A 14,002-nucleotide genomic window follows, 5' to 3' on the forward strand; every position below is an offset into this window, starting at 1 on the left:
CCTTCCAATCGAGTGCCACGGACTGCGTCCAATCCGTGCGCGACCCTTCTCTCCAACCAACCTATCCCAGCGCGGCTCTTAGTGACGTCACACTCACACACACTGCGGCTGACAAAGCCTCGCGGCTAATCCTCCTTCACTCAGTTCCTCCCGTAACAACTTTTTGCATATATCGCGAGCTACCAAAACTAAAACAGATCTGTCGGTTTACTACAGGAAGGGTAACACAGTCGCTTCAGGACCTTAGGGACCTTTCACTAACCTCGGCCACTATTCGATCTCTTTCACCAGCCTCGGCCGCTATTCCGTCTTTCTCAGTCCCCACATTCGCAAGCAAATCTGACCCGCAGACCTACTCTCAACTTGTCAATGATCTGTTCTAGTGCACTTAGAATCTTGTCAAAGCCCGAAGTCGAAGTTTCTATCACTCCCTAACACACTTACCCACTCGTTGACCACGCCCGATCAACCTACTAAACCGCCCAGACCACAACATGGATCAACATACTCCGGAGCCTCTTGACCTCGCAGGGCCCGCCTCAACAACAACAACCACGTGGACCTTTTTATGCACAAAGCGCCAGACGCACATGAAGTTCGACGACTTCCCTACTCTCACACTCGGAGCCGCACCTCCGCTATTTCTATGAAGTTCGACGACTTCTTAGTTCTACGCTCGGAGTCGCACCTCCGCTATCCTAAAAAGAGAATCTTCACAACCTTTTCACACACTCTGCGGCAATAAGCTGTGCAAGCGCAAAACCCTAACTTCACTCATACCATCACTAGTACCGCCGACGCTGTTTCCACATCTCCTTTCTCTTCATTCGCAAGCTTCGAGATCCCGGGAAAGTCGCGGTGGACCTAGCCCATCATCATCTTGTCAATTATTTTCATCCACGAAAAATCTAATTCAACTTCTCGAATGGGGCCTCAAAATGCGTAACCGTTAATTCAACACCATGTACTCTACTGATACAGGGTCCCAAAAGACGTAACCGTCCTCTGCTACCATCTACTGATAGAGCGGAACGTGGTAACAATTTACCTGCGTTCGGACGCTCTCTAGGTCGATGAATCTTTTGACTAAGTGGGAACTCTCTGTACTCTTAATCGATCAATCACCTTTTATCGATAATCAATAACGAACATAAGCAACACCTTGAACAACATAACACTTAACAATTAATCCAGAATACATTTCGGCGAACCCTGACCTTTCAGCCAGGAATAACCACACCAGTTTATTGCAAAGTTAGTGAATTTATTTCCCTATATTAACAAAGCTAGCACAATATAAATGTGTCTCAACACCAAATGATAGACATAAATGAACATTAATAGCTGTCCATAACGTCGAAACAAGTGTAATCTATGTAGCATTTGAATCACAAGGCATTCGATAGTGGCAATGCAAAGCACTAATACGATAATCTGCAATGGGCTAATGGCGTACATTTAGTCAGCATAACAAGATCTCAAATTGCATTGTGCGACATATGGAATCCTCGTCTAACCTCAAATTAGCATCAGCATGTGGGACTTCATGCAAAAACAATTTGGCAACATCAATTTAGAAAAACTCCTAGCTAGGGTCCTTATCAAAATCAGCAGTTGGTTACCTAAAAGAAACACAATGCAATTTTACAATTTCCTTTCATAATTACCAATTCCGATCAGCAATCAATGAAGTCTTCGTCTCACAGGTACCGTTTCTCGATCAGCATGGGACCGGGACAAAGGGGCAGGGGTGAACGGGGCAATTGCCTCACGGCGGCAAGATAGGAATACTACTTCATGCAAAGGGGCAACTCAAAGTTAAAGTCTCTAGGGCAGGAATCATTAAAGTCTCTTTCTCTCGATTAGAGAAAGCATCAAAGTCTCTCAAAATGGCGTCGCAGCAAAATGGGCCATAGTAGCTACGAAGTCAAAATGGCGGGATGTCCGAAGATAGAGAGAGTTTCCCTCTCGTGCACCTGGGTTTTATAGACAACAGTTCAAGTCCAGTAGGGTCTCCATTGGTGGGTTCATAGGTTAGCTTCAAATTGACCAATCAAAAGCGACAGTTCTCAAGCTTTTACTTAAGCATACATTATCCTTGGAGATGGGTACGTAATTTGCAACATTGTCTCTCGATTAGCTTACTCTCAGAGCCTCCATTGTCCGCACCTGCAAGTCGACCTTGAATTAAGGAGAAAATATGCCATGCTGGCACCAACTTTAAGATAAGCATGTGAACAGTTTCTGTGGAAAAATACAGCTTCAAGCAGAAATACACGTTTAATAGCACAGTGGAAAAATACGAACATTTAAACCGTGAGACCAGGCAACTAGGCCAAAGCCTCCGCTAAAGTAATGCTAAGCTAAGGCATTTCAAATAGGTAAATCGTAGGACATGGTTATGATTATGTCGGATTAGTGCAATTCTAATACACCACGTTATATAAAGCACGCGTATAAATGATGGCAAACTACTCTGAGGGCACATTTTGTCCCCGTACAATCTTTTATTAGTTCGGTTAATATCACACATGATTATTTCGGCACTACGTTTATGCGTTAATAAATCAAAACCTTCATTTTCTGCTTCATCAATCCCTCCTCTGATGACTACTTGTCATCACACAAATTTAGCCCACAAATTTTATCCCATTAAAATTCTGTCAGCTCCCTTTTCCTTTTAGTTCCCCTAGTTTGCGCTTTATATTCTTCTGCCATTCTTTTCATTATTTTCTCCTCCTTTCTTCTTTTAATTCTTTCCATAATCATTATTATTCCCCTTTTTATTCCCCAAATTCCAAATACACAAATTATCACTATTAATATCCCTTCTATTATTTTCAATAATATTCCATTCCAAATTCCCCCAATCCAATGTCCCACTGAAGCAAGTCCCTTTCCAACCTTCTCCCACACTCCTGGTTCTTTCAGTTCTTTCAAATCTGCACTTTCTTTTGTTAGATTAGCAAGCATAGTTTTAATTTTCACACTATTATCAGGTATATAGGTGCAGCAGTGACGTGCACCAATCATTTTGCAAACGCCTCCATCCTTTGCTAAAAGAATGTCTAAAGCAAGCCTATTTTGAAGAGTCATAGCTCTTTCCGCTGCAAGTTCAGCATCCATCAGGATTATAGCACCTGAAAACTTTGTCAACATGTTATCCACTATAGTAGACAACTTTCTTATTTTGATGGAATTCAGCACAACTCCTAATGAAGGAATCATGGCTCCAAATATATCACCTACCACAGCAGCTGCGGTCTCTCTTTTCTGGATACGATGGGATCCAGGTGTCTTTTCAATCATCGATATGTCATCCAGTTGATAAACCTTTGGAAACACTATACCCAAATAACATCTTCCCCACCATCCCTTTGGAAGACGATAATAGGCATTATGCCCACAAATGTAATACACCCCTGGAATGACAGGGTCAAGTCCGTCCATCATGAATGTCCATTTGGCCTTAAAGATAAACGTATGTTTGCATTCACTCGCTCCTACAAAAATATTGTCGTAATAAGATTCACCTCGATATATACAAAATTTCCCTACATGCCAAGCATCTAAAGCAATTTTCCCTTGTGTCTTTATAGCAGCAAAGTCATAATTATCTACTGAAGTCCTCTTATGCAGTTCTTTTTCTAATTTCGCCTTCATTTGAGCCCTTCTATCATCTGTGCGATCTAAAAAGCTTATTTCTACAGCAGAGACTGAGCAAGTAAGGTTTTCCCTATGAGCATGAGCCGTCTCAAAAGGTTGCATTGGCTCGAAAAAGTCCCTCATAATTTTGTAATCCCAATATTTTGCAGTCTCGCTTAGCTGCGCTATTATAGGAACATAAGCAAAGGTAACATCATAATTTGAGAAAAAATACTGTATATTAGATTGACCATAAAACCTAGACATTACTATACTACATGTAATCCCATATGTAAGAGGCATGTGGTGATAAGTCACCCCTTCCTTTACTGATGTCGGTATCTGGGTACACACATAACAATCTTTCGCATTCATAGTCTCAACATATTCTGTTAGTAAGCGATAGAAAACGTTATACGAAAGCTCTTTCTTATCATGCAAGAGCCTCTCATCCATTGCTAGTCTTTTCAATGGTGTTAGTTCAGTGACAGTAACAGGAACAATAGTGGAAGCAGCAATAGTTTCCTTCTCACCTTTCCCATGCATTCCAAACACAATTTCCATTATTATTAGTACACATGTTAGTACCAGGCCTATACACACGTATTTACAATATTTCTTTCTATTATTCTGCATAGCGTACCCAGGCATGATCTGTATAGAATCAGAAAGCTAGAAGCACTTATAAATGAAACTACTTAGCAATTCAGTTACAAAGCTTGAACGAGCACAATGTTCACATCGTCTTCTTCAAAAGGCCAGTCACTTATCGGTTAGCAGCATTTGTCTCAATTCGGTTTAGCAATGTCTCAGCTGGTTGTTTGTCTCACGTTATATTGCAGCAAGCAATGCCATTTACTACCGTTTCAATCAACAGAGTCTATGAAACTTTTCTTTTCTATTGGTATCTCTTCTTCTTCTTCGTTCTCGATGCTTAGAGATACAAACTCATCAGTCCAATCATCATTGACTGCATATGCCCATTCAGGACCGGAATACCTCTTGTTTGGTATCCTTTTCCTTTTCAATTTTGCTTCTCTCTTTGATTCTGCTTCGCTGGCACTCTCCTCCTTCGCCAAGTCCTTTTCTTCACTTGACGATTGTTCCACGACAGTCACTTCCTTTCTTTTCTCTTTCACTTTCGGCCTTCCTCCTTCGTTCAAACCTTCTTTACCCTTTTCTTTTATCGGTGAGATACTTAATCTTCTTTTTGCACCGTGTCCATTTGATGGACCTGCGATCTTTTCTGTAGAGGTTTGAGCTTTTTCGTTCTGCTCTTCTTTGTCCCCACCTTCAGGGGAATCAGTCACGTTTTCCTTCTCTTTTTCTGTATCGTCTGTTTCTGGGAAAGCCCCCTTCTGCTCAGGCTCTCCTGCCTTCTCACTCTCTTCGAGCCCTTCGTCACCGTTACTTTCTTCATGCTCTGTATCACTTTCAGCTGCTTCAGGTTCCTTGTCACCTTCAGCTGCTTCAGGCTTTTTGCTACCCTCAGCGGCTTCAGGCTCTTTGTCACCTGCAGCTTCGTCGTCGCTGTCTGAACTTTCTCCTTGGTCTTCCCCAAGTGAGTCGGACTCTTCGTTCTCCAATAATATCTCCTTTTCTTCTGCTGTTGCTTGTTCGCTTTCAGTTCGCTTTTGTTCTGTCTCAGCACTCGGCACCGTTTTATCAGGCACTGGTAGTTTCAGCGCTTCAACTTCCTCATCTGTGGGACACAACACCTTCTTTGTATGACTGGCGTGAATCCAGTTGGGAACCCCCGCGCACTTCACAGCAGTAGTTGTCATCAGGATCACTTGGAAAGGGCCTTTCCAACGGGGTTCCAGACACGACTTCCTCACGTGCTTCTTTATCACGACCCAGTCACCTGCTTTCAGTGCGTGTCCTGGACCTTGGATCGGTGGCAAGGTGGTCGCCTCCACCTGGTGAGAGAAAGAGCGAACCACGTCAGCCAGACCTTTGCAGTAGTCTAACACCATATCATCTGTAATATTCAAAAGCATGTTTGCGGGAACTGCAGGAAGTCTCATAGCCCTGCCCATGAGAATTTCGTGCGGAGACAATCCAGTTTTTCTATCCGGAGTGTTTCTCATTGACATTAGCACTAAGGGCAATGTGTCAGGCCATTTCAAATTTGTTGATGCACATATTTTTGCCATTCTCGACTTCAGCGTACCATTCATCTGCTCCACCAGTCCTGATGCTTCAGGGCGATAGCTACAGTGCAGCTTTTGCTCAATGTTCAGTGCTTCGCAAAGTAACTTCATCACCTCGTTATTGAAGTGACTTCCCCTATCTGATTCTAAAGAGATCGGGAATCCGAAACGTGGTATTAACTCCCTCAATAATAGCTTGGCAACTGTAAGGCTGTCGTTTCTACGTGTGGGGTATGCCTCAATCCAATGACTAAAAATGCACACAATCACCAACACATATCTTAAACCTCCATGTACAGGCATCTCAATGAAGTCCATCTGCATACGGCTAAAAGGACCACTAGCCCTACCAATGTGGCTCGCGTTCACAACTGTTCCCTTTCCTGGGTTCATCTGTTGGCAAGTGACACATCGATGGCAAACTGCTTCCGCAGCTTGGCGAAATCTGGGGTTAAACCAATCAGTTTTGAACAATCTTATCATGGCGTCTCTCCCTAGGTGAGCTTGCCCATGATAGAACCGCGCAAGCTGTGATAAGAGACTATTTGGCAGAACAAATTTTCCCTCATGTGAAACCCATAGCTCGTCTTGTCTCTTTATACATTGTGATTTAATCCAGGAATCTCTTTCATCCTCCCTGACATTATTCTGTAGTGCTTTTAGTTCTTCTATTGTATCTACGACCTTCAAGGCAAATGCTTCAGCTGGTTCGAGTTCTGGTTCACTTATTGTATTCCAATCATCCCTTAACAATATACAGTTCAAGGCACAAAATCTTGCGACTTGATCTGCATAGGCATTTCCCAGAGACACATAATCCTGTCCTTTCGTGTGAGCACTGCACTTTACCACTGCAACTTCAGCTGGCACTTGAATGGCATGTAACAACTCCCTTATTCTCTCCCCATTTTTCACTGGGGATCCTGAAGAAGTCAGGAAACCTCTCTGTGACCACAGTTGTCCAAAGTCATGCACAATCCCAAACCCGTATTGGCTATCAGTGTAAATGGTGACTTTCATCAATGCAGACAATTGACATGCTCTAGTAAGGGCTACAAGTTCTGCTACTTGTGCAGAATAGACTCCTTGAAGCCATCCCGCTTCCAAGACCCCTGTTACAGTACATACAGCATATCCTGCTTTCAAAATTCCCACCCCATCTCTTAGACATGAACCATCAACAAAAAGAATTTGGTCATTTTCATCAAGTTTTGTATCCTTGATGTCCGGTCGGGGTTTTGTGCAAAATTCAGTCACCTGAAGGCAGTCATGCTCGACGTCTTCAGCGTTCTCAATTTCAGCATTTTCTCCAGGAAGCAAGGTAGCTGGATTCAACGTAGTGCACCTTTTCAGCTGCACATTCGGTGAGCCCAGAATAGTCGTTTCATACCTTGTGAGTCTTGCTCCAGTCATGTGCTGCGTTCGGGAGCGGGTCAAAAGTATCTCAACTGAGTGAGGGACCATGACTGTTACTGGGTGTCCCATCACTATTCCTTCACTCTGAGTGAGGCTGATACCAACTGCTGCTACGGCGCGCAAACACCCTGGGAGTGCTGCTGCAACCGGATCCAGAGTAGCTGAAAAATACGCTACTGGTCTGTTTACGCCACCATGGGCTTGAGTCAAGACAGACAAAGAACATGCATCACGTTCATGACAAAACAATGTGAAAGGCTTCGTGTAATCAGGCATACCTAAAGCTGGAGCCCTGCACATGCATTCCTTTAATTCAATAAAAGCATCCATCTCATCCCCTTTCAGTTCGATCTGATCCAAGGCATCCTTTTGGGTCAATTTCAGCAAAGGTTTTGCTAGAGACGAGAAGTTGGGAATCCACTGGCGACAGTATCCCACCATTCCCAAAAACTTCCTCACCTCCTTCCTTGTCTTTGGTGGACTCATTTGAAGTACACTGGTAATTCTTTCCTTCATTATTTTCCGTGACCCTTTCTCTATCTGGTGACCCAAGTATTTCACTTTCTTCTGACAGAACTGCAGTTTGGAAGGAGACACTTTATGTCCATTCTCTCCCAAATGGTTCAACAGAGCAATGGTATCGGCTATGCAGCCACTTTCTGTCTTTGATGCAACCAGTAAGTCATCAATGTACTGTACTAGGGTTGACTCGAATGGCAACTCTAACTCTTCCAAATCTTTCTTTAGGACTTGATTGAATATCGACGGTGACTCAGAGAACCCTTGAGGAATTCGACACCAACTATATACTCTGTCTAGGAATTTGAAACAAAAGAGGAATTGGCTATCCTCATGAAGAGGCACAGAAAAGAATGCTTGTGACAAATCGATGACTGAGAACCACTCAGCTTCGCAAGGGATCTGAAACATTATCACAGCCGGATTCGGTACGACAGGGCAGCACTTGATTATGATGTCATTTATTTTCCTCAAATCCTGTACAAGTCGGACTTTCCCACTTGGCTTTATTAGTCCCATTATCGGTGAATTACATGGGCTGCTTAATACTTCTTTCAGTACTCCCTGCTTCACGAATTCGTCAATAAGTTGGGCAACTTTCATGAGGGTATCTTGTGGCATGTGGTATTGTGGGGTCTGGGGAAAGATCGCATTGGGCTTTACCATCACTTTTACTGGTTCTACTCCTTTCATCAATCCCACCTCTTTCCCTGTCATGTCCCACACTTTCTTTCCGACTGTTTCCCGTAGTTCTGCTGGGATATCTTCTTCAGTTATCATTGGTAAAAGACAAATCAGAGGATACTCTTCGTCAACTGTTTCTATTTCATCGCCCTCTACACTGTCCTCTTCTTCCCCATCACTGCTCGTCTGTATTGTTATTCCCTCGTTCGAGCACATTATCGAACAACCCAACTTGCACAATAGGTCTCTTCCTAACAGTGCAATCGGGCTTGAGTCACATACTACAAACTGATGTACCCCTTGATAGTTACCAATGTTGACTGGTATCGGATCTGTTAATGGGTTCGTCAGATGCCTGTTTGCTACTCCCACCACTTGAACTGTCCTCCCTGAGAGTGGCAAATTTGGTACTTCACTGCTCTTAACAGTTGAACGTGTGGCTCCCGTGTCAACCAGGAATGAGACACGATGACCCATTACTCTTCCTTCTACGTACGGACCCCTTTGATCAACTTCTAAAGATGCCGCAAGCACACAATCTCCTTCCTCTTCTGAGCTTTCACTCTCCCATACATTGTTTATTCCACTCTCACTGTGTAATGGGAACTGTTGTACTGTGCCATTTGTGCTCATTACCTGACCCGTTACCTGTGGAGGAACCATCATTTGCTGCTGACTCATTGGTGCCAAAGGTATTTGCATTTGCTGATTAGGTACCAAAGGTAACTGCTGTTGCATCGGCTGCATTTGCGTCATCTGCACACGGGGCATCTGCATCTGCTGCGGCTGCATAGGTTGTAATCCCTGCAATTGATTTATGGTCTGAAAATTTGGGTTTGGACCCCTCATTTTTGGTCCTCTCATTGTCTGAAATGCATTGACATCATTGTTTTGCTGACCAACACCTACACCTGCACCTGCACCTTCCTGCACCACCATCGGGCACTCGCGTTTCCAATGACCTACGTTTCCACACGCGTGACACGGCATCACTTTCTTCATTGCCTGCACACCTGTCACAACAGTGTTCAAATACGGACCATTATTCACAAAACCTCCTCTGCCTCTGCCTCTGGCCTGTGGTTGAAACGCCATGTTCCCCTGCAACTGCGGCTGCTGTTGCTGAAACACCATGCTTCCCTGCAACTGCGGCTGCTGTTGCGGTACCTGCTGTTGGAACCCTTGCATCCCTGGCAACCCTTGCAGTCCTTGCAGACCTTGCAAGCCTGTCTGAGCCGCCTTAAGCTGCATCATCATCACCTTCTCTTTCAGCTTTTTCTGTTTCACCTCAATTTCGTCGCTACAGTATTTCGCATAAGTCAAGACTTCATCAATCGGTTTCGACTGCCAGCAGATCAAATGCGATTTTATCATCTGACTTATCTCTGGTCTCAGCCCTTCCACAAATCTGAACACAAAATGAAGCATATCTTTCGCCTCAATTGCTTCTGTGCCACTGTAATTCTTGAACGCCTTCAACAACCTTTCATAGTAACTATGAGTCGATTCTTTAGCCTCTTGGGCAGTTCGATCAATTTTCTGCCAATCCACATTTTTGGCGGCAACCTTCGTCTTCAAATGTTCAATCACCTTATAGTACAGACACATCACCATAGGTGATGGTGCACCTGTCTCTTTGTCTCTCTCTGGTTCACTTGTCGGCCAACCTACAGCCCTTTTGCAATCCTCCCACAAATCTGCCGGAACCACAATCTCGAATAGAGTGTTCAGGTCTTCCCAGAGACATTTTGCAAGCTTCACAAACCTATCAGTCTGCTGATACCATTCAATCGGCTTCTCCCTCAGTTTGGGAAAGTCATTCGTAAATGACTGAATATCACTCCTGTGCCATGGTACATGTACTAATTTTCCCCCTGCTGTCTCCCTCATTGGTAACATGGTTACGGTTTCGCTGCTCTGCGGTCTTTTCTCATTATGCTCTGTAACACTGTCCCTCCTCTTATCCTTCCTCTTTACCCATCTGCTTTCCCACTTGTCTAAGCACCTCCACACTTGGGCACTCTGCAACAATTCTCTAAGGTGTGCCTTCATGCCTGCTGATCTCATGTGTTCAAAATCTGTGGTCCCAAAATCCAACCTATAGCTCCTGCTCAAGTGTTTCGTCTTGCCTATGTCAATCCCGTTCCTGTCTGCTACTTCCTGCAAACTTTTATGTACCTTGTTTACCTCTTTCGTGATCTTTGGACATAGATACCTCAATTCCTCTTCCGTGTAGGATTCTAACCTGTTCACACCCATATTCCCTTCCACCAATTCTTGTGCTTCCATGTTCAGCCTCATCCTGCTCAAGTAATCGTCTCCTTTCCCACTGTCTGAACTTTGTGTGGAATTTAAACTGTTGAACCATTGTGTCAGCTGTTGCGCATTTACCCCCATCAGTGTAGCATTCACATCGACTGCCATCGATGGTTGCGGCAACCTTTCAGTATTCGATGTTAAAGGTATTATCAGTGGGGGGCTCGACCTCACCAGTGTTGATTGAGCGCATACGGGACTAAACTCCATCAAGGATCCGGGTCCAGTTGGCTGAGCCGCTATCGGAGTTATCCCTGGAGTATTTTCTATGCACCTTCTTTCTGTCCCATTCTGCAGCATTTGTCCCTGACTGCTCATACCTAAGTTAGGCTGACTATACAAAGGTACCACTGGACCTACAGTAATGGGCAGTGATATCGCATCTGGATTTTGTCCATTTCCCATATTCTGAGGCATGTTCATCCCCATATTATGGGCCATCATTGCCGGCATGCCCATCTGACTCCCCGTCATTTGAGCATGAACATTTCCTCCCTGCATCTGCTTTTGAGGCATCATAAACTGAGTTGATTCAGCTTGTGCCATTGTTGGGTTGTAACCATTCTGTACGCCCCTTACGGTCGGATCTAGAATCATTCCTCCACTGTTATCACTGCTGTAGTACCCTGGCATCTGCGGCTGATAATGTTCTGCTGGTTTCAACACGGGCACATCTGGATACATTCTCCTGACCTGTGGTATCTGTGGGGTGAGCAGTAAGCTCGGATCCTTAGATCCCGATGGTGCTCCTGGATTCTGCGTTTCACTGTTCTGTACCGATGCCGGAGGGGCAGAACTGGTACTTGGACCTTGTCCATTCTCTGCATAAGGTGGTGGACGGTCGTTCAACAACTCCATTATCAACTCCTCATCCTCTAACTCCTCTTCTTTTCTCAACTTTTCCTCGTCCTCTCTGTCCTTGGAACACTTCCTGTCTGTCTTACAGGTAGCTTTCTTACCTGTCTCCTCTTCATCTTTAGTAATTGCGGGGAACAATTTTATTCCCTGCAATACATCTGACCTCCATACCTTCTGCGCATTATCCCACCTAGCATCCGCTAGTGTCTTTTCTACCTTCCTCATCCTTGTTTCAAACTTGTTCTTCTGTTGCTGTCTAGCCATGAGTTCCCATATTGCTAGAGCCTCAAACTGTGCTGGCCTTGGAGGCACCTTCATGTCATACATCGTGAATCTCAAATTTTCTAGGACCCTTATATTGAATGTCCCATGTATCGGGAATGCTACGCTCCCATGTTTCTCTGTCCACTTGTGCCATTGTTTTAGCCAAAGGCACGGAGCTACCCCTTTTTCCTCCATTACAATGTAAGCTGGTGTGCCCTCAGGCGGCGTCTCCTCCCCTACGCTCGCTTTGATGTAAGACTCTCCCTTCATCGCGCTCCTGAATGCTTTAAGGAATTTCATTTTCTCGTCTTTTAATTCACAAAGTTTATAATCGATAGGTCACTGTTATTCCACCAAATTTGTAATCAATAGGTGACTTTAATTCCCGGAATACTCTTCACCTGCCTTTCCCCTTCCAATCGAGTGCCACGGACTGCGTCCAATCCGTGCGCGACCCTTCTCTCCAACCAACCTATCCCAGCGCGGCTCTTAGTGACGTCACACTCACACACACTGCGGCTGACAAAGCCTCGCGGCTAATCCTCCTTCACTCAGTTCCTCCCGTAACAACTTTTTGCATATATCGCGAGCTACCAAAACTAAAACAGATCTGTCGGTTTACTACAGGAAGGGTAACACAGTCGCTTCAGGACCTTAGGGACCTTTCACTAACCTCGGCCACTATTCGATCTCTTTCACCAGCCTCGGCCGCTATTCCGTCTTTCTCAGTCCCCACATTCGCAAGCAAATCTGACCCGCAGACCTACTCTCAACTTGTCAATGATCTGTTCTAGTGCACTTAGAATCTTGTCAAAGCCCGAAGTCGAAGTTTCTATCACTCCCTAACACACTTACCCACTCGTTGACCACGCCCGATCAACCTACTAAACCGCCCAGACCACAACATGGATCAACATACTCCGGAGTCTCTTGACCTCGCAGGGCCCGCCTCAACAACAACAACCACATGGACCTTTTTATGCACAAAGCGCCAGACGCACATGAAGTTCGACGACTTCCCTACTCTCACACTCGGAGCCGCACCTCCGCTATTTCTATGAAGTTCGACGACTTCTTAGTTCTACGCTCGGAGTCGCACCTCCGCTATCCTAAAAAGAGAATCTTCACAACCTTTTCACACACTCTGCGGCAATAAGCTGTGCAAGCGCAAAACCCTAACTTCACTCATACCATCACTAGTACCGCCGACGCTGTTTCCACATCTCCTTTCTCTTCATTCGCAAGCTTCGAGATCCCGGGAAAGTCGCGGTGGACCTAGCCCATCATCATCTTGTCAATTATTTTCATCCACGAAAAATCTAATTCAACTTCTCGAATGGGGCCTCAAAATGCGTAACCGTTAATTCAACACCATGTACTCTACTGATACAGGGTCCCAAAAGACGTAACCGTCCTCTGCTACCATCTACTGATAGAGCGGAACGTGGTAACAATTTACCTGCGTTCGGACGCTCTCTAGGTCGATGAATCTTTTGACTAAGTGGGAACTCTCTGTACTCTTAATCGATCAATCACCTTTTATCGATAATCAATAACGAACATAAGCAACACCTTGAACAACATAACACTTAACAATTAATCCAGAATACATTTCGGCGAACCCTGACCTTTCAGCCAGGAATAACCACACCAGTTTATTGCAAAGTTAGTGAATTTATTTCCCTATATTAACAAAGCTAGCACAATATAAATGTGTCTCAACACCAAATGATAGACATAAATGAACATTAATAGCTGTCCATAACGTCGAAACAAGTGTAATCTATGTAGCATTTGAATCACAAGGCATTCGATAGTGGCAATGCAAAGCACTAATACGATAATCTGCAATGGGCTAATGGCGTACATTTAGTCAGCATAACAAGATCTCAAATTGCATTGTGCGACATATGGAATCCTCGTCTAACCTCAAATTAGCATCAGCATGTGGGACTTCATGCAAAAACAATTTGGCAACATCAATTTAGAAAAACTCCTAGCTAGGGTCCTTATCAAAATCAGCAGTTGGTTACCTAAAAGAAACACAATGCAATTTTACAATTTCCTTTCATAATTACCAATTCCGATCAGCAATCAATGAAGTCTTCGTCTCACAGGTACCGTTTCTCGATCAGCATGGGACCGGG

The 14,002-nt window shown here is 44.4% G+C and overlaps 1 pseudogene; it reads left to right on the forward strand.

Moving 5' to 3' along the window:
* Nucleotides 1-14,002, forward strand: part of LOC138276994 (cytochrome P450 7A1-like) — a 123,517-nt pseudogene that overhangs the window by 88,048 nt on the left and 21,467 nt on the right.

Source organism: Pleurodeles waltl, chromosome 2_2, assembly GCF_031143425.1.
Source record: "Pleurodeles waltl isolate 20211129_DDA chromosome 2_2, aPleWal1.hap1.20221129, whole genome shotgun sequence".
NCBI classification, from domain to species: Eukaryota; Metazoa; Chordata; class Amphibia; order Caudata; family Salamandridae; genus Pleurodeles; species Pleurodeles waltl.